Raw genomic sequence first — 27,795 nt, forward strand, 5'->3', positions numbered from 1 at the left:
AAGTGCGCTTAGCGATAATTATCGCCGGTTGTTGCTGATATGCCCCTTAGTTTGTTTGGGGAAACTAATCAAAGATGTTGCCGTACATTTGATCTGTGGTGCAACTGTTCAAAATTTAAAGGTAGCTTGAATGCTACAACGTTTGTTTCCACGCTTGCAACCTTAGCAGGTCCCTTCTCGCTAGTGATCAGTGTCACTCTTTTGGCTGTTTGACAGATGCTAATCTGGACCAACTATTCGGATTAAAAATCATCTGTATGATCTTGTGGAACCTGCAGTTTTTTGAAGAAATTTTCCAACTCTCCCTGTGGTACAGCATTGGGTCAGGAACAGGCAGGCTGAATTTGATTGGTTGCTGATTTAAAATATGCAAATTTATAAAGCAGTGTCTCACCAGGATCTATTGAGTAGGCTTTAATGTAAATAAAGGCGTATGCATGTGCATCTGTGGAATATTATCTTGTGGAGTAAAAAATATGTTTATATTTATATGTTTTTATTTCCGTTGATGATGCCGAACCTTGTCTTACTGTAAGTAGGAAGGGTTTCCACCCTTTCTGTCTGTGTGAGCTATAAAGAATTTTGTTAAGACTATACTTTCAGGGATCATTTCTATAGTGTTTAACTGAGGAAATGTGTTTGAAAGTGTCTGGTCTTCGCTAACCACGAGGAAGAATTGTAGTTTTCTCTTTTGGGCGTGAAGTGAGTGAACAGTGTTGCATTCATGTAGCTGCTGTTTGCTATTGATGATCGTTCCTGTTCCTTTCAGGAGGATTGGAGAAAGAGAACACAAACTGAGTGGTTAGCTTTTATTTTTGGGTGTAAGAAAGTCTATCAGTTTCTAATTTCTTGTTTAGTTTGTCATTTCTTTTTTGATTTCTTTGGTTTCTTGTAACTTAACTGTTGAGTATATGAATACTTATTAGAAGCTGTTGAGCTTTCTTGGACTTGTGGTTTTTGCAAGAGGTTCTCTTTGAAAGGCACCTCTCACTATCAGTTGATAATTTGGTATGTTATTTATAAAAAAAAGCTTTGTTTTTCGAACATGGATAGTAAAGAGTACGTTTTAAATGGACTGTGCGTATGAGCTATTTGTAGAGCCTAGACTTCTGCAAGGCAACTACTGCTACTCAAAAGATTTATCACTCTTTCGAATAGACTGTTTAAAGAAACCTGCTAATGCTAGTTAGGCCGTTTAGAGTAAGAGGAAGCGTAACACCCTGGCTTCTTACAACTTACAAGGCTGCGGTGGATCTTAGACTGCTAAGGATGAAAAACTACTCCTATGGTATTTGTTAAAGTTTTCACAGGAATTCGTGCCGTGCAAAGCAGAAGTAAGGGACTGCGTCTGTTTACTTTTCATTATAAAAGCTTGCATGCTCAGCACAAAATCTTGCAGCTCCCAACAAGCCCCTGTGCAACCCTTAGTACATCAAGGGCTTGATGCATTCGAACTTTGGAATTTTGCAAGATCCATTGGGGGACAGAGGAGTTGCAACGATCGAATAATGGTCAGAACGAGCCACCTGCTCCAGCAAGTGCCATTTTTTTGGTTCTCCTAGTTCAAGTTAGAGTATTCTTACTTCATTGACTGGAATGTTGTGATATCATTATAGACTTTCTGCCTCGGGTATCACATTGATTAAATGTTCTATCCCCTCGATATAGAAGCTCAGCTTTAACTTGAGTCTATAACTCAAACAGAGGGTATTTAATGACCATTGTAGCCCCCTGTAGCGTTGTCCTATGGTATTTTAGAACACTGGAAGATTGAGAGCCTCATGTAGAGAATCGGAATATCAGCTGGTTGTAAATAGTAAAATAAGCCCTGTGCCTTGAAAGTTCTATAGCTGTAATGGTTAGAACCCCAAATGCCACCATTTTGGATATCCACTATGCTGCGACACCTATGAAACGAGGTAGGTGGGCTGGCGCCAGGCCGTAAATTGTAGAAGTTTACAGTTTGGTGACAGGCCAGGTGAATACCCAGAGCCTTTGCCTCTTCTTGGCTTTGTAAGAGTCTGGGGCATCGCCCGACTGCTTTTCCAGCCATGGTCTGTTTTTACGTAAAAATTACAAAGTTGAGACCATATTGTGATAGCCTTTTAGCCTGCCCCAAGAGGCGATTTTCCTGGTCCCCTTTCTTGTGTTTGTCCAGTGCCTTCAACTTTAGTCTATCATGCTGAATTAAACTTTAGTTAGCTGCATAGATTGCAGCGTCAGGTTTTAATTATCTATCACTGATCTGCTGAGAGCTTAGCCAGGTGGCAGAAAAAATGCTCTTGTGATATCTTCCTGTAACCCTTGGACAGCTTGGCATAGAGTTATAAAACTCTTTGTCTTGATATGTTATGTAGAATCAAGATTGAAATAGTATTTGTAAGTGGCCCAAAGGTGTTGCAGATAAGTTCTGATCTAAAAAGGAAGGGCACAGGCAGAGTTTAATTTTTGAAACAACTGTCTACTGTTGATGGCCGTTCCTTTCTTCATTTGAGGATCTGCTGTAAAACGGAATTATATACTGAAAAGTTCAATTCCTGTTCTAATAAATATTAGATACAAAACGTTTCTGGCAAGTATTCACTTCCCAGTGTAAAAAGTCTTCTGTACACAAAACATAAACTATATTTTGGATACTTCTGTATTGCTGAGACACCTAAAGGTCTTTTAGCTTTGAAAAGCTGCATGAATTCAAGCTGGGTTTTAGTACAAGTTGTTCATGTGAACGCTTTCTTAGATAGCCAGGCATTCAGGGCTCTTCTGAAAGTGATAGGTTCCGTTATCTCCCGTATGTGCTGCAAGAGGTTTTTCACTAAGTCTGGACCCCCGTCGAAGTTCATCGTCCTCTTAGAGTCTTACATGTGAACTGGGGAACAGTTAGGGGCATATCATCAAGCTGGTGATAAAAAATGATCGCCTAATTAGCAAGGTCACGCTAACGCGTGAAACCTTGCATTAGCGTCGGGATTCCTAACGCCCAGCTTTGCATCTCTAATGAGATGCAAAGTGGGCGTACCTGACCTGACATGACAGGAGAAATGTCGCTAAGCGACATTTCTCCTATCATCAAGGCCCACGCTATGAAGCATAGCGGAAGGAAAAGTAGCGATAGCCCCTGTTATTGCTACTTTCCTTACGCCTGCTTCAGGACTGACTTAGCCATGGTATCCTATGTAAGGTGGATATCATGGCTAAGTTTGTGAGTCCCTATCAGCAAGCTAACGCCACACTTCGTGACATTTTCGCTGGGTTTCCAGCGATAATCTCACGTTAGGCAGTTAGCGTTAGGATTTTTATCGTTTTTGAGATAAGCGTTGCTAAAAGCACGTTATCTCAGCGATAATAATCCATGCTAGCCGGCGATAATTATCCTAGCGCTAAGTGCGCTTAGCGATAATTATCGCCGGTTGTTGCTGATATGCCCCTTAGTTTGTTTGGGGAAACTAATCAAAGATGTTGCCGTACATTTGATATGTGGTGCAACTGTTCAAAATTTAAAGGTAGCTTGAATGCTACAACGTTTGTTTCCACGCTTGCAACCTTAGCAGGTCCCTTCTCGCTAGTGACCAGTGTCACTCTTTTGGCTGTTTGACAGATGCTAATCTGGACCAACTATTCGGATTAAAAATCATCTGTATGATCTTGTGGAACCTGCAGTTTTTTGAAGAATTTTCCAACTCTCCCTGTGGTACAGCATTGGGTCAGGAACAGGCAGGCTGAATTTGATTGGTTGCTGATTTAAAATATGCAAATTTATAAAGCAGTGTCTCACCAGGATCTATTGAGTAGGCTTTAATGTAAATAAAGGCGTATGCGTGTGCATCTGTGGAATATTATCTTGTGGAGTAAAAAATATGTTTATATTTATATGTTTTTATTTCCGTTGATGATGCCGAACCTTGTCTTACTGTAAGTAGGAAGGGTTTCCACCCTTTCTGTCTGTGTGAGCTACAAAGAATTTTGTTAAGACTATACTTTCAGGGATCATTTCTATAGTTTTTAACTGAGGAAATGTGTTTGAAAGTGTCTGGTCTTCGCTAACCACGAGGAAGAATTGTAGTTTTCTCATTTGGGCGTGAAGTGAGTGAACAGTGTTGCATTCATGTAGCTGCTGTTTGCTATTGATGATTGTTCCTGTTCCTTTCAGGAGGATTGGAGAAAGAGAACACAAACTGAGTGGTTAGCTTTTATTTTTGGGTGTAAGAAAGTCTATCAGTTTCTAATTTCTTCTTTAGTTTGTCATTTCTTTTTTGATTTCTTTGGTTTCTTGTAACTTAACTGTTGAGTATATGAATACTTATTAGAAGCTGTTGAGCTTTCTTGGACTTGTGGTTTTTGCAAGAGGTTCTCTTTGAAAGGCACCTCTCACCATCAGTTGATAATTTGGTATGTTATTTATAAAAAAAGCTTTGTTTTTCGAACATGGATAGTAAAGAGTACATTTTAAATGGACTGTGCGTATGAGCTATTTGTAGAGCCTAGACTTCTGCAAGGCAACTACTGCTACTCAAAAGATTTATCACTCTTTCGAATAGACTGTTAAAAGAAACCTGCTAATGCTAGTTAGGCCGTTTAGAGTAAGAGGAAGCGTAACACCCTGGCTTCTTACAACTTACAAGGCTGCGGTGGATCTTAGACTGCTAAGGATGAAAAACTACTCCTTTGGTATTTGTTAAAGTTTTCACAGGAATTTGTGCGGTGCAAAGCAGAAGTAAGGGACTGCGTCTGTCTACTTTTCATTATAAAAGCTTGCGTGCTCAGCACAAAATCTTGCAGCTCCCAACAAGCCCCTGTGCAACCCTTAGTACATCAAGGGCTTGATGCATTCGAACTTTGGAATTTTGCAAGATCCTTTGGGGACAGAGGAGTTGCAGCGATCGAATATTGGTCAGAACGAGCCACCTGCTCCAGCAAGTGCCATTTTTTTGGTTCTCCTGGTTCAAGTTAGAGTATTCTTACTTCATTGACTGGAATGTTGTGATATCAGTATAGACTTTCTGCCTCGGGTATCACATTGATTAAATGTTCTATCCCCTCGATATAGAAGCTCAGCTTTAACTTGAGTCTATAACTCAAACAGAGGGTATTTAATGACCATTGTAGCCCCCTGTAGCGTTGTCCTATGGTATTTTAGAACACTGGAAGATTGAGAGCCTGTTGGAAACGCCCACTCCCACTCCGCAGGGTGGTGGTGGACTCTCCGAACACACTGTGGTAGCTTGGCTCGAGTGGTCAGGAAACAGGCGCAGTGCTAAGCATACAATATACCCATACAATAACCATGCGTGCATCCGTTCCAAAAACGACTCTACACCGTAAAAATTATGAAAATATTCTTTCTTTATCTTTTTCTCTTAGTTGCTGATTGGAAAAATAAATAGGTCAATCACAATATACAAGTTTCAATTAGTGCAGGTCAAATAAATATTGGCTGTTTGATGAAATAAATAGGGGTGATCATAAATAACAGGGCATAAATACAAGTGCAATATATACAGACAATTAAATACTTTGAGGCAATAAATACTGTACCAATAAATATTGTACACCAACAAGTCCTGTGGACCTATAAATATAGTGCAGCAATAAATAGGTAAAAACTCAATAAATACAGTATCCCCAATAAATAATTAAAAGTATACAGCAACCCTCATATAATCAGATGACACTTCAATTCTTAAGGGCTGATATGGCCCAGGCACAGCTTGTAGGGTTGTGGAAGGCTTGAGGGGGGCTACTCCCTGGCTGGGACAAGGCTGAGGCCTAATCTGAGGTAGATCCAAGGGGGGTATACCAGTGCCCTGGCTTTCTCTCTCCACACAACCTCTCTAGGTTAGTCCCAGTTCACCCCAGGCACAGTCAGGTGGGTTTCAGCACCTCCCTAGCCCCTTAGAGCAGTCTCTCAGGTCTCCACAGGGCCTTAGGCGCCCTCTACTCCACTTACTGCCCTTTTTCTGATGTTCCGACGCCGCTGGAGTCGTGTCGACGCCGTGAGGCGGTTCCGGTTCGGTCTCGGCGGCCTCGGCACAATGTCAGTTCTTTGACGACGCCGGCAGGCGGTTCCGGTCCGATGTCGGTGGCCTCGGTTCGATCTCGACCTCCGATTCGACGGCGTCGGGCAGTCTCTTCACGATGTCGACTTCGGGCGGCTCCGGTCCGATGGCGCTCTCGGCTCCGATGACGTCAGCCGGCCTGGCCTCGATGTCGACTTCCGGCGACTCCGGGGTGCGATCCTCACCCCCGACCTCCGGTGCTCCTCCACACAGGTTCCGGGCGACTCCGGAGTGCGATCCTCACTCCCGACCTCCGGTGCTCCTCTACCTCGGTCTCCGACGACTCCGGAGGGCGGACTTCACTCCTCCGATGACGCCGCTCGCTCGACCTCGGTTCACTTCCTCCTCGACCTCTGGTATTCCTCACGTCCTCCGTCGGCGCCCTCTCACGACCTCAGGCGGCTCCGGGTACGACGTCTGCTACTTCAGTCAGCGCCGCTTCTCCACCTCGGGCTCCAGGTCTCAGGCTACTCGACGCCCGGCTCCAGGGAAACCAGTTCTCAGGTCAGAATCTTGCTGTTTTCTTGGTTCTAAGGCCTGTTCCTGCTGTCCAGGTCCTTAGGATAAGTTTCTTCTGTCTTCTTCCCACACAGGGCTATAGGCTGGGATCCATCAGTAGGGACAAGTATCAAGGGTGGGTTTATGGACCCCACTCCAGGCACAAGTTTCCACCCCTGCTGCTTCACTCCTTCCTCCTTCACTGTTGTGCTCCTCTCTCTTCACCAGTCAGGTGCCAACTGCCAGCTCCAACTGCCAACTGCCTCTCTTATCCTCCCAACATTCTAAACGGTCTCCAGCTGTCACAGAGTTCTGGAATCTCCTGGAATGTTCTGGAAGGTGCTGGTAGGTTCCAGTGGATGCTGGTGATGTCACAGGTGGCCACCATCTTGTGCTCCAGGCCCTCAGACAGAAGTTTCAGGGGTAGCTAAAATGGCTCCCTGAATCTGTAGCAACACTAAAAAAAAAAAGTCTGGTGGTTCCCAACAAGGAAAAAATTCAAACAGGGTTTGAGGCAAAAGTGGGACAAAATAAATAATGATGAGGAGGGACCACCCAAAGGGCTGACAGGTCTAACACGCGTCCCCCCCAGCTGAAAGTGGGGAGAGCTACCCAACCCCTTGGGAGTTCTCATCACTAAGGCGGAAATACCTTGAGAGACCGTCTGCATTGGCGTGGTCCACTCCAGGCCGATGTTCCACCTGGAAGTCCATCCCCTGTAGGGAAATAGACCACCTCAACAACTTGGGATTCTCCCCCTTCATTTGCATCAGCCAACGAAGGGGTCTGTGGTCGGTCTGAACAAGGAAGTGCGAGCCAAACAGGTATGGCCGCAACTTCTTCAGAGCCCATTCCACTGCAAAGGCTTCACGCTCTATTGCACTCCACTTCTGTTCCCTGGGAAGTAGTCTCCTGGATAGGAAGACCACGGGTTGATCCAGACCCTCTTCGTTGAGTTGCGATAACACTGCCCCAATGCCATGTTCTGATGCATCTGTCTGGACAATGAACTTCTTGGAAAAGTCTGGGGCCCTTAAGACCGGGGCCTCGCACATGGCTTTCTTCAATTTCTCAAAGGCTTGCTGGCAAGCCTCCGTCCAGACTACCCGTCGAGGTTGTTTCTTGGACGTGAGCTCCGTGAGAGGGGCTACGATGGTACCGTACCCCTTCACGAAGCGGCGATAGTATCCCGTGAGGCCCAAAAATGCTCGGACCTCAGTCTGTGTCTTGGGGGGTTCCCAGGCCATGATGGCCTCGATCTTCGCCTGGAGGGGTTGCACCGTTCCCCTACCCACCAAGTGTCCAAGGTACACTACCGACCCCTGCCCGATCTGGCACTTGCTGGCCTTGATCGTCAATCCAGCTTGTCTCAGGGCCTGGAGAACAGCTTGCAGGTGACGCAAGTGATCCTCCCAGCTGTTACTGAAGACGGCTATGTCATCCAGATAAGCAGCAGAGAAACTCTCCATTCCGGTGAGGATCTGGTTTACCAGGCGCTGAAACGTGGCAGGTGCGTTCTTGAGCCCAAAGGGCATCACACAGAACTGGTAGTGGCCATTGGGCGTGGAGAAGGCTGACCTTTCCCTTGCTCCATCAGTCAAAGAGATCTGCCAGTACCCCGAAGTAAGGTCAAAGGTACTTAGATATTGGGCAGCTTCCAGCCGGTCAATCAATTCATCCGCCCTAGGGATCGGATGAGCATCAGTTTTTGTCACTGAATTCAGTCCCCGGTAGTCCACACAGAACCTCAGTTCTGGTTGGGCACCCGGTGGTGCAGCTTTTGGTACTAACACCACCGGACTGGACCAGGGGCTGCTAGAAGGTTCAATCACTCCTAGCTCCAGCATCTTAGTGACCTCACTATGAATGCTGGCCTTCACCTTGTCTGACATCCGGTAGATCTTGGACTTCACAGGTGGGCTGTCTCCTGTGTCCACGTCATGGACGCACAGGTGAGTCCTACCCGGGACAAGGGAGAACAACGCAGAGTACTGCCCCAGGGCCTGGCGACAGTCCTCCTGCTGTTCAGGAGTTAGAGATGGGGAGAGAATCACTCCCTCCACCGACCCATCCTTTTCCTGAGACGCAAACAGATCAGGGAGAGGCTCGCTTTCCACGTCCTCTCCTCCGTCAGTCACCATCATCAAGATGACTTCGGGCCTCTCGTGGTGGGGTTTGAGGCGGTTGGCATGCAGCACCCGCAGGGGCTGACGAGGGGTCTTCAGGTCCACCAAGTAGGTAGCCTTACCCTTCTTCTCCAACACCTCAAAGGGTCCTGACCAGCGATCCTGGAGGGCACTAAGCTCTCCTGGTTCGATCACCCACACCTTCTGGCCAGGCTCCAACTCCACCGGGTGAGCGTTGTGGTCATACCACGCCTTCATCACTGCTTGGCTGGCTTCCAAGTTGTCAGAAGCTTGCTTCCACAACTTAGCCATTTGGCTCCGGAAGGCCAGCATGTAGCTCACCACATCCTGGGGGAGCTTTCTGGGAGTTCTTTCCCATCCGTCTCTCACCAGGTTAAGAGGTCCACGTACAGGGTGCCCATACAGAAGCTCGAAGGGGCTGAAGCCCACTCCCTTCTGTGGCACTTCCCTGTAGGAAAAAAGTAAACAGGGTAGGAGGACGTCCCATTTCCTCCGCAGGCTTTCAGGCAGACTTCTGATCATGCCTTTTAAGGTTTTGTTAAACCTTTCCACTAGACCATTGGTCTGGGGGTGGTAAGGAGTTGTGAACCGGTAGGTCACTCCACACTCCTTCCACATTGCCCGCATATATGCTGACATGAAGTTGGTCCCCCTGTCGGACACAACTTCCTTGGGAAAACCCACTCGGGTAAAGATTCCCATCAGGGCCCTAGCCACAACAGGTGCTGTTATGGTCCTCAGAGGTATTGCCTCTGGGTACCGTGTGGCATGATCCACCAGAACCAGGATAAACCTGTGACCAGCTGTAGTTGGTGGATCTAATGGACCCACAATGTCGATGCCCACCCTTTCAAAGGGGGTGCTAACGACAGGAAGTGGTTCCAGGGGAGCTTTCAGCTTCACCCCTGTTTTCCCACTGGCTTGGCAAGACACACATGTCCGGCAGTAGGTATCGGACGACACTTTCATCTGAGGCCAATAAAAGTGTGGGACAAGACGGGCGAAGGTCTTGTCTTGCCCCAGGTGTCCTGCCAATGGTATCTCGTGAGCCAACTCTAAAAGGAAGGCTCGATAACGTTGAGGAACTACCAAGGCTCGTGACGATCCATGTAGGGGTGCCTTGGGTTCACTGTAGAGGAGGCCATCCTCCCAGTAAACACTGTAGTTCCCTTCAACGTTCCCTGCTGCCTGGGCTTCGGCCTGTCGCCTCAGCCCCTCAAGGGTAGGGCACTCCCTCTGGCCCTGGCAGAATTCCTCCCTGGACGGGCCTCCCTCCACGTGCCACTCGGCCGGGATGGGTAAGTCCTCCAGGTTGGTAACGTCCCCCTCCGCAGACTCCTGGCCCACCACCTCCGGTGGCCTATCCGTCCTACGGGGTGGAGACGCCGAGGCAGGCTCCTCCTGTCCTCGGTTCTTCCCTTGACTGGCAGCTGGCTGGGCCTTTGTTCCAGGCTCCAGCCGGAATGAACTCCCTCTTCGGGTAGTCTCGGACCTTGTGCTAACACAGGCCCAGTCAGGTGTACCCAGCATCTCGGTGTGAGTCCGGTATTCCACCTCCTTCCAAGCGTTGTGCTCCATGTCATTGCCCAGCAGACAATCGACTGGCACGGCAGGGCTTACGGCAACTCGAAGTGAACCTGCAACCCCCCCCCATTCAAAGGGAACCTCGGCCACTGGATAGTGACCTGTTCTGCCGTCAGCCATCGCGGCTGGGTGGAGTACATCGGGAATTACCTGCTCTGGAGACACCAGTTGGCTACGCACCATAGTCATACTGGCTCCTGTGTCTCTCAGAGCCTCCCCTCTTTGGCCGTTGATGGTGATCCACTGCCCATACTTTGCGGTATTTGCGGGCACCTGGATCTTAGGAACCATCTCCCGTTCTCCCAGGGACACTAAAGTGACACCCGCCCACTCCCTTCCCTTAGTTAAGGGCATCTCCTCCCCGAGCACTACACTAGCTACTCCGGGGGGCTTTCCTCCAGTGGGAGGGGGTGATCGTTTCTGACACTTCGGATCTCCTTTATAGTGTCCAACGCCACCGCACTCATAGCAATGGACAACCCTTGGCTGCTGACTCTGGCCAGGATTAGGGTTTCTGGGTGGGTTAGCCTTAGAGGTGAATCCTGTTCCCTTCCCTTGGAAGTTATTTTGGGGGCCTTTGGAGAACTCCTTTTTCTTTTCCCCTCCTTCTTTCTTCTGGGGGGCGCCCTGTCCGGCCTTTTGAGTATCCCCTCCAGTCCCCCTTGTGGACACCCGGGTACTAGCCCAAATGTCCGCCTCCTCAGCAAGCTTCCGGGGACTGGTCAGCTTGCTATCCACCAGGTGTTGCCGCAGTTCAGGGAAACATTTCTCGAGTAGGTGTTCCTTCAATACTAGGTCAAACAGCTCCTCGTAGTTCCTTACTTCACTGCCCTGAATCCAACCTTCCAGTGCCTTCTTGGCATAGTCCAGGAAGTCCACCCAATTCTGTGTGCCCAGTTTGTGACTACCCCTGAACTTCTGTCTGTACTTTTCAGGTGTTAGTCCAAACTTTCTGATGAGCGCCAGTTTCATGGTGGGGTAGTGGGTCTGCTCATCCTCTTCGAGGCCCAATAAAGCATCCCTACCAGCTGGAGGCATGTACCTATACAATCCTCCTCCCCAATACTTCACTGGAACCCCATGGGCCCTCAACGAGACCTCATAGGCTGCTAGCCACTTGGCGATGTCGTCACCCGCCCCATAGCTAGCTACTATGTCCTTTGGCAGGTAAGGTTTGGATTCCCTGGTGATTTCTTGGTCTTTGCTGCCACCATTAGGAACAGTTGGTGCCCCAATTCTTAAGATCTGAAGCTCTATCTCTTTCAGTCTTATCTCATGAGCCATCCTCTCTTTCTCCGTCTCATGAGCCAACCTCTGTTCCTCCTTCTCCTTCTCCAGCTTTGCTAAATCCCATGTGAGCTGTCTTTTCTCTCTCCGATCTGCTAACTCCACGCTGGATAAGCCCCCGCTAGAGACAGTGCTGCCCTTCCTAGAAAGTGTCCTGGGCCCTGCTGACAGGTTCCCCACCTCAGGTTGGTACATCTCAGCCCCCTCGGGGTCAGGCTCTCCATCCCTGTCTTCCTCCTCAGCCTTGCTTTCTCGGCGTGCCTCCCCCCAAGCCCTTAAGCTGGTTTGGAGTGCACCCTTCTTTGCTCCTGGGGGACAGTACACCCCCTCCCGCTGGCAAAACTCCCTGAGTTGGGCCACAGTGTACGTTTCTAGATTCTCTAGTACAAACTCCATCTTGCCCACTCAGGTTAGAGGACAGGTTTTGTGCAGTAACAATGTAGGGTGGTACCTTTAGTAATACCTCCTCCCACCACCAGAGTAAATTTGGAAAAAACAAAATCCCACAATTAGGAAGGCCGCTTTGAGAAAACTCCCGGTGTAGGCCTATGGACTACCCACAGTTATTGTTGAGTATATGTAGGCACAGCTCTATCCCACCACTGAACACCAATTTATGTTGGAAACGCCCACTCCCACTCCGCAGGGTGGTGGTGGACTCTCCGAACACACTGTGGTAGCTTGGCTCGAGTGGTCAGGAAACAGGCGCAGTGCTAAGCATACAATATACCCATACAATAACCATGCGTGCATCCGTTCCAAAAACGACTCTACACCGTAAAAATTATGAAAATATTCTTTCTTTATCTTTTTCTCTTAGTTGCTGATTGGAAAAATAAATAGGTCAATCACAATATACAAGTTTCAATTAGTGCAGGTCAAATAAATATTGGCTGTTTGATGAAATAAATAGGGGTGATCATAAATAACAGGGCATAAATACAAGTGCAATATATACAGACAATTAAATACTTTGAGGCAATAAATACTGTACCAATAAATATTGTACACCAACAAGTCCTGTGGACCTATAAATATAGTGCAGCAATAAATAGGTAAAAACTCAATAAATACAGTATCCCCAATAAATAATTAAAAGTATACAGCAACCCTCATATAATCAGATGACACTTCAATTCTTAAGGGCTGATATGGCCCAGGCACAGCTTGTAGGGTTGTGGAAGGCTTGAGGGGGGCTACTCCCTGGCTGGGACAAGGCTGAGGCCTAATCTGAGGTAGATCCAAGGGGGGTATACCAGTGCCCTGGCTTTCTCTCTCCACACAACCTCTCTAGGTTAGTCCCAGTTCACCCCAGGCACAGTCAGGTGGGTTTCAGCACCTCCCTAGCCCCTTAGAGCAGTCTCTCAGGTCTCCACAGGGCCTTAGGCGCCCTCTACTCCACTTACTGCCCTTTTTCTGATGTTCCGACGCCGCTGGAGTCGTGTCGACGCCGTGAGGCGGTTCCGGTTCGGTCTCGGCGGCCTCGGCACAATGTCAGTTCTTTGACGACGCCGGCAGGCGGTTCCGGTCCGATGTCGGTGGCCTCGGTTCGATCTCGACCTCCGATTCGACGGCGTCGGGCAGTCTCTTCACGATGTCGACTTCGGGCGGCTCCGGTCCGATGGCGCTCTCGGCTCCGATGACGTCAGCCGGCCTGGCCTCGATGTCGACTTCCGGCGACTCCGGGGTGCGATCCTCACCCCCGACCTCCGGTGCTCCTCCACACAGGTTCCGGGCGACTCCGGAGTGCGATCCTCACTCCCGACCTCCGGTGCTCCTCTACCTCGGTCTCCGACGACTCCGGAGGGCGGACTTCACTCCTCCGATGACGCCGCTCGCTCGACCTCGGTTCACTTCCTCCTCGACCTCTGGTATTCCTCACGTCCTCCGTCGGCGCCCTCTCACGACCTCAGGCGGCTCCGGGTACGACGTCTGCTACTTCAGTCAGCGCCGCTTCTCCACCTCGGGCTCCAGGTCTCAGGCTACTCGACGCCCGGCTCCAGGGAAACCAGTTCTCAGGTCAGAATCTTGCTGTTTTCTTGGTTCTAAGGCCTGTTCCTGCTGTCCAGGTCCTTAGGATAAGTTTCTTCTGTCTTCTTCCCACACAGGGCTATAGGCTGGGATCCATCAGTAGGGACAAGTATCAAGGGTGGGTTTATGGACCCCACTCCAGGCACAAGTTTCCACCCCTGCTGCTTCACTCCTTCCTCCTTCACTGTTGTGCTCCTCTCTCTTCACCAGTCAGGTGCCAACTGCCAGCTCCAACTGCCAACTGCCTCTCTTATCCTCCCAACATTCTAAACGGTCTCCAGCTGTCACAGAGTTCTGGAATCTCCTGGAATGTTCTGGAAGGTGCTGGTAGGTTCCAGTGGATGCTGGTGATGTCACAGGTGGCCACCATCTTGTGCTCCAGGCCCTCAGACAGAAGTTTCAGGGGTAGCTAAAATGGCTCCCTGAATCTGTAGCAACACTAAAAAAAAAAAGTCTGGTGGTTCCCAACAAGGAAAAAATTCAAACAGGGTTTGAGGCAAAAGTGGGACAAAATAAATAATGATGAGGAGGGACCACCCAAAGGGCTGACAGGTCTAACAGAGCCTCATGTAGAGAATCGGAATATCAGCTGGTTGTAAATAGTAAAATAAGCCCTGTGCCTTGAAAGTTCTATAGCTGTAATGGTTAGAACCCCAAATGCCACCATTTTGGATATCCACTATGCTGCGACACCTATGAAACGAGGTAGGTGGGCTGGCGCCAGGCCGTAAATTGTAGAAGTTTACAGTTTGGTGACAGGCCAGGTGAATACCCAGAGCCTTTGCCTCTTCTTGGCTTTGTAAGAGTCTGGGGCATCGCCCGACTGCTTTTCCAGCCATGGTCTGTTTTTACGTAAAAATTACAAAGTTGAGACCATATTGTGATAGCCTTTTAGCCTGCCCCAAGAGGCGATTTTCCTGGTCCCCTTTCTTGTGTTTGTCCAGTGCCTTCAACTTTAGTCTATCATGCTGAATTAAACTTTAGTTAGCTGCATAGATTGCAGCGTCAGGTTTTAATTATCTATCACTGATCTGCTGAGAGCTTAGCCAGGTGGCAGAAAAAATGCTCTTGTGATATCTTCCTGTAACCCTTGGACAGCTTGGCATAGAGTTATAAAACTCTTTGTCTTGATATGTTATGTAGAATCAAGATTGAAATAGTATTTGTAAGTGGCCCAAAGGTGTTGCAGATAAGTTCTGATCTAAAAAGGAAGGGCACAGGCAGAGTTTAATTTTTGAAACAACTGTCTACTGTTGATGGCCGTTCCTTTCTTCATTTGAGGATATGCTGTAAAACGGAATTATATACTGAAAAGTTCAATTCCTGTTCTAATAAATATTAGATACAAAACGTTTCTGGCAAGTATTCACTTCCCAGTGTAAAAAGTCTTCTGTACACAAAACATAAACTATATTTTGGATACTTCTGTAGTGCTGAGACACCTAAAGGTCTTTTAGCTTTGAAAAGCTGCATGAATTCAAGCTGGGTGGTAGTACAAGTTGTTCATGTGAACGCTTTCTTAGATAGCCAGGCATTCAGGGCTCTTCTGAAAGTGATAGGTTCCGTTATCTCCCGTATGTGCTGCAAGAGGTTTTTCACTAAGTCTGGACCCCCGTCGAAGTTCATCGTCTGCTTAGAGTCTTACATGTGAACTGGGGAACAGTTAGGGGCATATCATCAAGCTGGTGATAAAAAATGATCGCCTAATTAGCAAGGTCACGCTAACGCGTGAAACCTTGCATTAGCGTCGGGATTCCTAACGCCCAGCTTTGCATCTCTAATGAGATGCAAAGTGGGCGTACCTGACCTGACATGACAGGAGAAATGTCGCTAAGCGACATTTCTCCTATCATCAAGGCCCACGCTATGAAGCATAGCGGCAGGAAAAGTAGCGATAACCCCTGTTATTGCTACTTTCCTTACGCCTGCTTCAGGACTGACTTAGCCATGGTATCCTATGTAAGGTGGATATCATGGCTAAGTTTGTGAGTCCCTATCAGCAAGCTAACGCCACACTTCGTGACATTATCGCTGGGTTTCCAGCGATAATCTCACGTTAGGCAGTTAGCGTTAGGATTTTTATCGTTTTTGAGATAAGCGTTGCTAATAGCACGTTATCTCAGCGATAATAATCCACGCTAGCCGGCGATAATTATCCTAGCGCTAAGTGCGCTTAGCGATAATTATCGCCGGTTGTTGCTGATATGCCCCTTAGTTTGTTTGGGGAAACTAATCAAAGATGTTGCCTTACATTTGATCTGTGGTGCAACTGTTCAAAATTTAAAGGTAGCTTGAATGCTACAACGTTTGTTTCCACGCTTGCAACCTTAGCAGGTCCCTTCTCGCTAGTGATCAGTGTCACTCTTTTGGCTGTTTGACAGATGCTAATCTGGACCAACTATTCGGATTAAAAATCATCTGTATGATCTTGTGGAACCTGCAGTTTTTTGAAGAATTTTCCAACTCTCCCTGTGGTACAGCATTGGGTCAGGAACAGGCAGGCTGAATTTGATTGGTTGCTGATTTAAAATATGCAAATTTATAAAGCAGTGTCTCACCAGGATCTATTGAGTAGGCTTTAATGTAAATAAAGGCGTATGCATGTGCATCTGTGGAATATTATTTTGTGGAGTAAAAAATATGTTTATATTTATATGTTTTTATTTCCGTTGATGATGCCGAACCTTGTCTTACTGTAAGTAGGAAGGGTTTCCACCCTTTCTGTCTGTGTGAGCTATAAAGAATTTTGTTAAGACTATACTTTCAGGGATCATTTCTATAGTTTTTAACTGAGGAAATGTGTTTGAAAGTGTCTGGTCTTCGCTAACCATGAAGAAGAATTGTAGTTTTCTCTTTTGGGCGTGAAGTGAGTGAACAGTGTTGCATTCATGTAGCTGCTGTTTGCTATTGATGATCGTTCCTGTTCCTTTCAGGAGGATTGGAGAAAGAGAACACAAACTGAGTGGTTAGCTTTTATTTTTGGGTGTAAGAAAGTCTATCAGTTTCTAATTTCTTGTTTAATTTGTCATTTCTTTTTTGATTTCTTTGGTTTCTTGTAATTTAACTGTTGAGTATATGAATACTTATTAGAAGCTGTTGAGCTTTCTTGGACTTGTGGTTTTTGCAAGAGGTTCTCTTTGAAAGGCACCTCTCACCATCAGTTGATAATTTGGTATGTTATTTATAAAAAAAGGTTTGTTTTTCGAACATGGATAGTAAAGAGTACGTTTTAAATGGACTGTGCGTATGAGCTATTTGTAGAGCCTAGACTTCTGCAAGGCAACTACTGCTACTCAAAAGATTTATCACTCTTTTGAATAGACTGTTTAAAGAAACCTGCTAATGCTAGTTAGGCCGTTTAGAGTAAGAGGAAGCGTAACACCCTGGCTTCTTACAACTTACAAGGCTGCGGTGGATCTTAGACTGCTAAGGATGAAAAACTACTCCTTTGGTATTTGTTAAAGTTTTCACAGGAATTCGTGCCGTGCAAAGCAGAAGTAAGGGACTGCGTCTGTTTACTTTTCATTATAAAAGCTTGCGTGCTCAGCACTAAATCTTGCAGCTCCCAACAAGCCCCTGTGCAACCCTTAGTGTATCAAGGGCTTGATGCATTCGAACTTTGGAATTTTGCAAGATCCATTGGGGACAGAGGAGTTGCAACGATCGAATAATGGTCAGAACGAGCCACCTGCTCCAGCAAGTGCCATTTTTTTGGTTCTCCTGGTTCAAGTTAGAGTATTCTTACTTCATTGACTGGAATGTTGTGATATCAGTATAGACTTTCTGCCTCGGGTATCACATTGATTAAATGTTCTATCCCCTCGATATAGAAGCTCAGCTTTAACTTGAGTCTATAACTCAAACAGAGGGTATTTAATGACCATTGTAGCCCCCTGTAGCGTTGTCCTATGGTATTTTAGAACACTGGAAGATTGAGAGCCTCATGTAGAGAATCGGAATATCAGCTGGTTGTAAATAGTAAAATGAGCCCTGTGCCTTGAAAGTTCTATAGCTGTAATGGTTAGAACCCCAAATGCCACCATTTTGGATATCCACTATGCTGCGACACCTATGAAACGAGGTAGGTGGGCTGGCGCCAGGCCGTAAATTGTAGAAGTTTACAGTTTGGTGACAGGCCAGGTGAATACCCAGAGCCTTTGCCTCTTCTTGGCTTTGTAAGAGTCTGGGGCATCGCCCGACTGCTTTTCCAGCCATGGTCTGTTTTTACGTAAAAATTACAAAGTTGAGACCATATTGTGATAGCCTTTTAGCCTGCCCCAAGTGGCGATTTTCCTGGTCCCCTTTCTTGTGTTTGTCCAGTGCCTTCAACTTTAGTCTATCATGCTGAATTAAACTTTAGTTAGCTGCATAGATTGCAGCGTCAGGTTTTAATTATCTATCACTGATCTGCTGAGAGCTTAGCCAGGTGGCAGAAAAAATGCTCTTGTGATATCTTCCTGTAACCCTTGGACAGCTTGGCATAGAGTTATAAAACTCTTTGTCTTGATATGTTATGTAGAATCAAGATTGAAATAGTATTTGTAAGTGGCCCAAAGGTGTTGCAGATAAGTTCTGATCTAAAAAGGAAGGGCACAGACAGAGTTTAATTTTTGAAACAACTGTCTACTGTTGATGGCCGTTCCTTTCTTCATTTGAGGATATGCTGTAAAACGGAATTACATACTGAAAAGTTCAATTCCTGTTCTAATAAATATTAGATACAAAACGTTTCTGGCAAGTATTCACTTCCCAGTGTAAAAAGTCTTCTGTACACAAAACATAAACTATATTTTGGATACTTCTGTAGTGCTGAGACACCTAAAGGTCTTTTAGCTTTGAAAAGCTGCATGAATTCAAGCTGGGTGGTAGTACAAGTTGTTCATGTGAACGCTTTCTTAGATAGCCAGGCATTCAGGGCTCTTCTGAAAGTGATAGGTTCCGTTATCTCCCGTATGTGCTGCAAGAGGTTTTTCACTAAGTCTGGACCCCCGTCGAAGTTCATCGTCTGCTTAGAGTCTTACATGTGAACTGGGGAACAGTTAGGGGCATATCATCAAGCTGGTGATAAAAAATGATCGCCTAATTAGCAAGGTCACGCTAACGCGTGAAACCTTGCATTAGCGTCGGGATTCCTAACGCCCAGCTTTGCATCTCTAATGAGATGCAAAGTGGGCGTACCTGACCTGACATGACAGGAGAAATGTCGCTAAGCGACATTTCTCCTATCATCAAGGCCCACGCTATGAAGCATAGCGGCAGGAAAAGTAGCGATAACCCCTGTTATTGCTACTTTCCTTACGCCTGCTTCAGGACTGACTTAGCCATGGTATCCTATGTAAGGTGGATATCATGGCTAAGTTTGTGAGTCCCTATCAGCAAGCTAACGCCACACTTCGTGACATTATCGCTGGGTTTCCAGCGATAATCTCACGTTAGGCAGTTAGCGTTAGGATTTTTATCGTTTTTGAGATAAGCGTTGCTAATAGCACGTTATCTCAGCGATAATAATCCACGCTAGCCGGCGATAATTATCCTAGCGCTAAGTGCGCTTAGCGATAATTATCGCCGGTTGTTGCTGATATGCCCCTTAGTTTGTTTGGGGAAACTAATCAAAGATGTTGCCGTACATTTGATCTGTGGTGCAACTGTTCAAAATTTAAAGGTAGCTTGAATGCTACAACGTTTGTTTCCACGCTTGCAACCTTAGCAGGTCCCTTCTCGCTAGTGATCAGTGTCACTCTTTTGGCTGTTTGACAGATGCTAATCTGGACCAACTATTCGGATTAAAAATCATCTGTATGATCTTGTGGAACCTGCAGTTTTTTGAAGAATTTTCCAACTCTCCCTGTGGTACAGCATTGGGTCAGGAACAGGCAGGCTGAATTTGATTGGTTGCTGATTTAAAATATGCAAATTTATAAAGCAGTGTCTCACCAGGATCTATTGAGTAGGCTTTAATGTAAATAAAGGCGTATGCATGTGCATCTGTGGAATATTATCTTGTGGAGTAAAAAATATGTTTATATTTATATGTTTTTATTTCCGTTGATGATGCCGAACCTTGTCTTACTGTAAGTAGGAAGGGTTTCCACCCTTTCTGTCTGTGTGAGCTATAAAGAATTTTGTTAAGACTATACTTTCAGGGATCATTTCTATAGTTTTTAACTGAGGAAATGTGTTTGAAAGTGTCTGGTCTTCGCTAACCACGAGGAAGAATTGTAGTTTTCTCTTTTGGGCGTGAAGTGAGTGAACAGTGTTGCATTCATGTAGCTGCTGTTTGCTATTGATGATCGTTCCTGTTCCTTTCAGGAGGATTGGAGAAAGAGAACACAAACTGAGTGGTTAGCTTTTATTTTTGGGTGTAAGAAAGTCTTTCAGTTTCTAATTTCTTGTTTAGTTTGTCATTTCTTTTTTGATTTCTTTGGTTTCTTGTAACTTAACTGTTGAGTATATGAATACTTATTAGAAGCTGTTGAGCTTTCTTGGACTTGTGGTTTTTGCAAGAGGTTCTCTTTGAAAGGCACCTCTCACCATCAGTTGATAATTTGGTATGTTATTTATAAAAAAAGCTTTGTTTTTCGAACATGGATAGTAAAGAGTACGTTTTAAATGGACTGTGCGTATGAGCTATTTGTAGAGCCTAGACTTCTGCAAGGCAACTACTGCTACTCAAAAGATTTATCACTCTTTCGAATAGACTGTTTAAAGAAACCTGCTAATGCTAGTTAGGCCGTTTAGAGTAAGAGGAAGCGTAACACCCTGGCTTCTTACAACTTACAAGGCTGCGGTGGATCTTAGACTGCTAAGGATGAAAAACTACTCCTATGGTATTTGTTAAAGTTTTCACAGGAATTCGTGCCGTGCAAAGCAGAAGTAAGGGACTGCGTCTGTTTACTTTTCATTATAAAAGCTTGCGTGCTCAGCACAAAATCTTGCAGCTCCCAACAAGCCCCTGTGCAACCCTTAGTACATCAAGGGCTTGATGCATTCGAACTTTGGAATTTTGCAAGATCCATTGGGGGACAGAGGAGTTGCAACGATCGAATAATGGTCAGAACGAGCCACCTGCTCCAGCAAGTGCCATTTTTTTGGTTCTCCTGGTTCAAGTTAGAGTATTCTTACTTCATTGACTGGAATGTTGTGATATCAGTATAGACTTTCTGCCTCGGGTATCACATTGATTAAATGTTCTATCCCCTCGATATAGAAGCTCAGCTTTAACTTGAGTCTATAACTCAAACAGAGGGTATTTAATGACCATTGTAGCCCCCTGTAGCGTTGTCCTATGGTATTTTAGAACACTGGAAGATTGAGAGCCTCATGTAGAGAATCGGAATATCAGCTGGTTGTAAATAGTAAAATAAGTCCTGTGCCTTGAAAGTTCTATAGCTGTAATGGTTAGAACCCCAAATGCCACCATTTTGGATATCCACTATGCTGCGACACCTATGAAACGAGGTAGGTGGGCTGGCGCCAGGCCGTAAATTGTAGAAGTTTACAGTTTGGTGACAGGCCAGGTGAATACCCAGAGCCTTTGCCTCTTCTTGGCTTTGTAAGAGTCTGGGGCATCGCCCGACTGCTTTTCCAACCATGGTCTGTTTTTACGTAAAAATTACAAAGTTGAGACCATATTGTGATAGCCTTTTAGCCTGCCCCAAGAGGCGATTTTCCTGGTCCCCTTTCTTGTGTTTGTCCAGTGCCTTCAACTTTAGTCTATCATGCTGAATTAAACTTTAGTTAGCTGCATAGATTGCAGCGTCAGGTTTTAATTATCTATCACTGATCTGCTGAGAGCTTAGCCAGGTGGCAGAAAAAATGCTCTTGTGATATCTTCCTGTAACCCTTGGACAGCTTGGCATAGGGTTATAAAACTTTTTGTCTTGATATGTTATGTAGAATCAAGATTGAAATAGTATTTGTAAGTGGCCCAAAGGTGTTGCAGATAAGTTCTGATCTAAAAAGGAAGGGCACAGGCAGAGTTTAATTTTTGAAACAACTGTCTACTGTTGATGGCCGTTCCTTTCTTCATTTGAGGATATGCTGTAAAACGGAATTATATACTGAAAAGTTCAATTCCTGTTCTAATGAATATTAGATACAAAACGTTTCTGGCAAGTATTCACTTCCCAGTGTAAAAAGTCTTCTGTACACAAAACATAAACTATATTTTGGATACTTCTGTAGTGCTGAGACACCTAAAGGTCTTTTAGCTTTGAAAAGCTGCATGAATTCAAGCTGGGTGGTAGTACAAGTTGTTCATGTGAACGCTTTCTTAGATAGCCAGGCATTCAGGGCTCTTCTGAAAGTGATAGGTTCCGTTATCTCCCGTATGTGCTGCAAGAGGTTTTTCACTAAGTCTGGACCCCCGTCGAAGTTCATCGTCTGCTTAGAGTCTTACATGTGAACTGGGGAACAGTTAGGGGCATATCATCAAGCTGGTGATAAAAAATGATCGCCTAATTAGCAAGGTCACGCTAACGCGTGAAACCTTGCATTAGCGTCGGGATTCCTAACGCCCAGCTTTGCATCTCTAATGAGATGCAAAGTGGGCGTACCTGACCTGACATGACAGGAGAAATGTCGCTAAGCGACATTTCTCCTATCATCAAGGCCCACGCTATGAAGCATAGCGGCAGGAAAAGTAGCGATAACCCCTGTTATTGCTACTTTCCTTACGCCTGCTTCAGGACTGACTTAGCCATGGTATCCTCTGTAAGGTGGATATCATGGCTAAGTTTGTGAGTCCCTATCAGCAAGCTAACGCCACACTTCGTGACATTATCGCTGGGTTTCCAGCGATAATCTCACGTTAGGCAGTTAGCGTTAGGATTTTTATCGTTTTTGAGATAAGCGTTGCTAATAGCATGTTATCTCAGCGATAATAATCCACGCTAGCCGGCGATAATTATCCTAGCGCTAAGTGCGCTTAGCGATAATTATCGCCGGTTGTTGCTGATATGCCCCTTAGTTTGTTTGGGGAAACTAATCAAAGATGTTGCCGTACATTTGATCTGTGGTGCAACTGTTCAAAATTTAAAGGTAGCTTGAATGCTACAACGTTTGTTTCCACGCTTGCAACCTTAGCAGGTCCCTTCTCGCTAGTGATCAGTGTCACTCTTTTGGCTGTTTGACAGATGCTAATCTGGACCAACTATTCGGATTAAAAATCATCTGTATGATCTTGTGGAACCTGCAGTTTTTTGAAGAATTTTCCAACTCTCCCTGTGGTACAGCATTGGGTCAGGAACAGGCAGGCTGAATTTGATTGGTTGCTGATTTAAAATATGCAAATTTATAAAGCAGTGTCTCACCAGGATCTATTGAGTAGGCTTTATTGTAAATAAAGGCGTATGCGTGTGCATCTGTGGAATATTATCTTGTGGAGTAAAAAATATGTTTATATTTATATGTTTTTATTTCCGTTGATGATGCCGAACCTTGTCTTACTGTAAGTAGGAAGGGTTTCCACCCTTTCTGTCTGTGTGAGCTATAAAGAATTTTGTTAAGACTATACTTTCAGGGATCATTTCTATAGTTTTTAACTGAGGAAATGTGTTTGAAAGTGTCTGGTCTTCGCTAACCACGAGGAAGAATTGCAGTCTTCTCTTTTGGGCGTGAAGTGAGTGAACAGTGTTGCATTCATGTAGCTGCTGTTTGCTATTGATGATCGTTCCTGTTCCTTTCAGGAGGATTGGAGAAAGAGAACACAAACTGAGTGGTTAGATTTTATTTTTGGGTGTAAGAAAGTCTATCAGTTTCTAATTTCTTGTTTAGTTTGTCATTTCTTTTTTGGTTTCTTTGGTTTCTTGTAACTTAACTGTTGAGTATATGAATACTTATTAGAAGCTGTTGAGCTTTCTTGGACTTGTGGTTTTTGCAAGAGGTTCTCTTTGAAAGGCACCTCTCACCATCAGTTGATAATTTGGTATGTTATTTATAAAAAAAGCTTTGTTTTTCGAACATGGATAGTAAAGAGTACATTTTAAATGGACTGTGCGTATGAGCTATTTGTAGAGCCTAGACTTCTGCAAGGCAACTACTGCTACTCAAAAGATTTATCACTCTTTCGAATAGACTGTTTAAAGAAACCTGCTAATGGTAGTTAGGCCGTTTAGAGTAAGAGGAAGCGTAACACCCTGGCTTCTTACAACTTACAAGGCTGCGGTGGATCTTAGACTGCTAAGGATGAAAAACTACTCCTTTGGTATTTGTTAAAGTTTTCACAGGAATTCGTGCGGTGCAAAGCAGAAGTAAGGGACTGCGTCTGTGTACTTTTCATTATAAAAGCTTGCGTGCTCAGCACAAAATCTTGCAGCTCCCAACAAGCCCCTGTGCAACCCTTAGTACATCAAGGGCTTGATGCATTCGAACTTTGGAATTTTGCAAGATCCATTGGGGGACAGAGGAGTTGCAACGATCGAATAATGGTCAGAACGAGCCACCTGCTCCAGCAAGTGCCATTTTTTTGGTTCTCCTGGTTCAAGTTAGAGTATTCTTACTTCATTGACGGGAATGTTGTGATATCAGTATAGACTTTCTGCCTCGGGTATCACATTGATTAAATGTTCTATCCCCTCGATATAGAAGCTCAGCTTTAACTTGAGTCTATAACTCAAACAGAGGGTATTTAATGACCATTGTAGCCCCCTGTAGCGTTGTCCTATGGTATTTTAGAACACTGGAAGATTGAGAGCCTCATGTAGAGAATCGGAATATCAGCTGGTTGTAAATAGTAAAATAAGCCCTGTGCCTTGAAAGTTCTATAGCTGTAATGGCTAGAACCCCAAATGCCACCATTTTGGATATCCACTATGCTGCGACACCTATGAAACGAGGTAGGTGGGCTGGCGCCAGGCCGTAAATTGTAGAAGTTTACAGTTTGGTGACAGGCCAGGTGAATACCCAGAGCCTTTGCCTCTTCTTGGCTTTGTAAGAGTCTGGGGCATCGCCCGACTGCTTTTCCAGCCATGGTCTGTTTTTACGTAAAAATTACAAAGTTGAGACCATATTGTGATAGCCTTTTAGCCTGCCCCAAGAGGCGATTTTCCTGGTCCCCTTTCTTGTGTTTGTCCAGTGCCTTCAACTTTAGTCTATCATGCTGAATTAAACTTTAGTTAGCTGCATAGATTGCAGCGTCAGGTTTTAATTATCTATCACTGATCTGCTGAGAGCTTAGCCAGGTGGCAGAAAAAATGCTCTTGTGATATCTTCCTGTAACCCTTGGACAGCTTGGCATAGAGTTATAAAACTCTTTGTCTTGATATGTTATGTAGAATCAAGATTGAAATAGTATTTGTAAGTGGCCCAAAGGTGTTGCAGATAAGTTCTGATCTAAAAAGGAACGGCACAGGCAGAGTTTAATTTTTGAAACAACTGTCTACTGTTGATGGCCGTTCCTTTCTTCATTTGAGGATATGCTGTAAAACGGAATTATATACTGAAAAGTTCAATTCCTGTTCTAATAAATATTAGATACAAAACGTTTCTGGCAAGTATTCACTTCCCAGTGTAAAAAGTCTTCTGTACACAAAACATAAACTATATTTTGGATACTTCTGTAGTGCTGAGACACCTAAAGGTCTTTTAGCTTTGAAAAGCTGCATGAATTCAAGCTGGGTGGTAGTACAAGTTGTTCATGTGAACGCTTTCTTAGATAGCCAGGCATTCAGGGCTCTTCTGAAAGTGATAGGTTCCGTTATCTCCCGTATGTGCTGCAAGAGGTTTTTCACTAAGTCTGGACCCCCGTCGAAGTTCATCGTCTGCTTAGAGTCTTACATGTGAACTGGGGAACAGTTAGGGGCATATCATCAAGCTGGTGATAAAAAATGATCGCCTAATTAGCAAGGTCATGCTAACGCGTGAAACCTTGCATTAGCGTCGGGATTCCTAACGCCCAGCTTTGCATCTCTAATGAGATGCAAAGTGGGCGTACCTGACCTGACATGACAGGAGAAATGTCGCTAAGCGACATTTCTCATATCATCAAGGCCCACGCTATGAAGCATAGCGGCAGGAAAAGTAGCGATAACCCCTGTTATTGCTACTTTCCTTACGCCTGCTTCAGGACTGACTTAGCCATGGTATCCTATGTAAGGTGGATATCATGGCTAAGTTTGTGAGTCCCTATCAGCAAGCTAACGCCACACTTCGTGACATTATCGCTGGGTTTCCAGCGATAATCTCACGTTAGGCAGTTAGCGTTAGGATTTTTATCGTTTTTGAGATAAGCGTTGCTAATACCACGTTATCTCAGCGATAATAATCCACGCTAGCCGGCGATAATTATCCTAGCGCTAAGTGCGCTTAGCGATAATTATCGCCGGTTGTTGCTGATATGCCCCTTAGTTTGTTTGGGGAAACTAATCAAAGATGTTGCCGTACATTTGATCTGTGGTGCAACTGTTCAAAATTTAAAGGTAGCTTGAATGCTACAACGTTTGTTTCCACGCTTGCAACCTTAGCAGGTCCCTTCTCGCTAGTGATCAGTGTCACTCTTTTGGCTGTTTGACAGATGCTAATCTGGACCAACTATTCGGATTAAAAATCATCTGTATGATCTTGTGGAACCTGCAGTTTTTTGAAGAAATTTTCCAACTCTCCCTGTGGTACAGCATTGGGTCAGGAACAGGCAGGCTGAATTTGATTGGTTGCTGATTTAAAATATGCAAATTTATAAAGCAGTGTCTCACCAGGATCTATTGAGTAGGCTTTAATGTAAATAAAGGCGTATGCATGTGCATCTGTGGAATATTATCTTGTGGAGTAAAAAATATGTTTATATTTATATGTTTTTATTTCCGTTGATGATGCCGAACCTTGTCTTACTGTAAGTAGGAAGGGTTTCCACCCTTTCTGTCTGTGTGAGCTATAAAGAATTTTGTTAAGACTATACTTTCAGGGATCATTTCTATAGTGTTTAACTGAGGAAATGTGTTTGAAAGTGTCTGGTCTTCGCTAACCACGAGGAAGAATTGTAGTTATCTCTTTTGGGCGTGAAGTGAGTGAACAGTGTTGCATTCATGTAGCTGCTGTTTGCTATTGATGATCGTTCCTGTTCCTTTCAGGAGGATTGGAGAAGGAGAACACAAACTGAGTGGTTAGCTTTTATTTTTGGGTGTAAGAAAGTCTATCAGTTTCTAATTTCTTGTTTAGTTTGTCATTTCTTTTTTGATTTCTTTGGTTTCTTGTAACTTAACTGTTGAGTATATGGATACTTATTAGAAGCTGTTGAGCTTTCTTGGACTTGTGGTTTTTGCAAGAGGTTCTCTTTGAAAGGCACCTCTCACCATCAGTTGATAATTTGGTATGTTATTTATAAAAAAAGCTTTGTTTTTCGAACATGGATAGTAAAGAGTACGTTTTAAATGGACTGTGCGTATGAGCTATTTGTAGAGCCTAGACTTCTGCAAGGCAACTACTGCTACTCAAAAGATTTATCACTCTTACGAATAGACTGTTTAAAGAAACCTGCTAATGCTAGTTTGGCCGTTTAGAGTAAGAGGAAGCGTAACACCCTGGCTTCTTACAACTTACAAGGCTGCGGTGGATCTTAGACTGCTAAGGATGAAAAACTACTCCTATGGTATTTGTTAAAGTTTTCACAGGAATTCGTGCCGTGCAAAGCAGAAGTAAGGGACTGCGTCTGTTTACTTTTCATTATAAAAGCTTGCATGCTCAGCACAAAATCTTGCAGCTCCCAACAAGCCCCTGTGCAACCCTTAGTACATCAAGGGCTTGATGCATTCGAACTTTGGAATTTTGCAAGATCCATTGGGGGACAGAGGAGTTGCAACAATCGAATAATGGTCAGAACGAGCCACCTGCTCCAGCAAGTGCCATTTTTTTGGTTCTCCTGGTTCAAGTTAGAGTATTCTTACTTCATTGACTGGAATGTTGTGATATCATTATAGACTTTCTGCCTCGGGTATCACATTGATTAAATGTTCTATCCCCTCGATATAGAAGCTCAGCTTTAACTTGAGTCTATAACTCAAACAGAGGGTATTTAATGACCATTGTAGCCCCCTGTAGCGTTGTCCTATGGTATTTTAGAACACTGGAAGATTGAGAGCCTCATGTAGAGAATCGGAATATCAGCTGGTTGTAAATAGTAAAATAAGCCCTGTGCCTTGAAAGTTCTATAGCTGTAATGGTTAGAACCCCAAATGCCACCATTTTGGATATCCACTATGCTG

General features: G+C 44.9%; 6 non-coding genes across 6 annotated transcripts; all 6 read left to right on the top strand.

Annotated features, from left to right (window-relative positions):
• The first annotated feature begins 587 nt into the window (after positions 1-587).
• Positions 588-803, top strand: LOC146858497 (small nucleolar RNA U3). The gene has a single exon (XR_014980615.1). It is a non-coding gene; the product is annotated as a small nucleolar RNA U3 (small nucleolar RNA).
• Positions 804-3,965: 3,162 nt separating this feature from the next.
• Positions 3,966-4,181, top strand: LOC146858498 (small nucleolar RNA U3). Its single transcript, XR_014980241.1, has one exon. It is a non-coding gene; the product is annotated as a small nucleolar RNA U3 (small nucleolar RNA).
• Positions 4,182-16,351: 12,170 nt separating this feature from the next.
• LOC146858499 (small nucleolar RNA U3) lies at positions 16,352-16,567 on the top strand. The gene has a single exon (XR_014980178.1). It is a non-coding gene; the product is annotated as a small nucleolar RNA U3 (small nucleolar RNA).
• A 3,160-nt stretch (positions 16,568-19,727) lies between these two features.
• On the top strand, positions 19,728-19,943 carry LOC146858500 (small nucleolar RNA U3). The gene has a single exon (XR_014980549.1). It is a non-coding gene; the product is annotated as a small nucleolar RNA U3 (small nucleolar RNA).
• A 3,161-nt stretch (positions 19,944-23,104) lies between these two features.
• Positions 23,105-23,320, top strand: LOC146858501 (small nucleolar RNA U3). Its single transcript, XR_014980641.1, has one exon. It is a non-coding gene; the product is annotated as a small nucleolar RNA U3 (small nucleolar RNA).
• Positions 23,321-26,482: 3,162 nt separating this feature from the next.
• LOC146858502 (small nucleolar RNA U3) lies at positions 26,483-26,698 on the top strand. The gene has a single exon (XR_014980219.1). It is a non-coding gene; the product is annotated as a small nucleolar RNA U3 (small nucleolar RNA).
• Positions 26,699-27,795: the final 1,097 nt, after the last annotated feature.

Source organism: Triturus cristatus, chromosome 3_2, assembly GCF_964204655.1.
Source record: "Triturus cristatus chromosome 3_2, aTriCri1.1, whole genome shotgun sequence".
Lineage (NCBI taxonomy): Eukaryota > Metazoa > Chordata > Amphibia > Caudata > Salamandridae > Triturus > Triturus cristatus.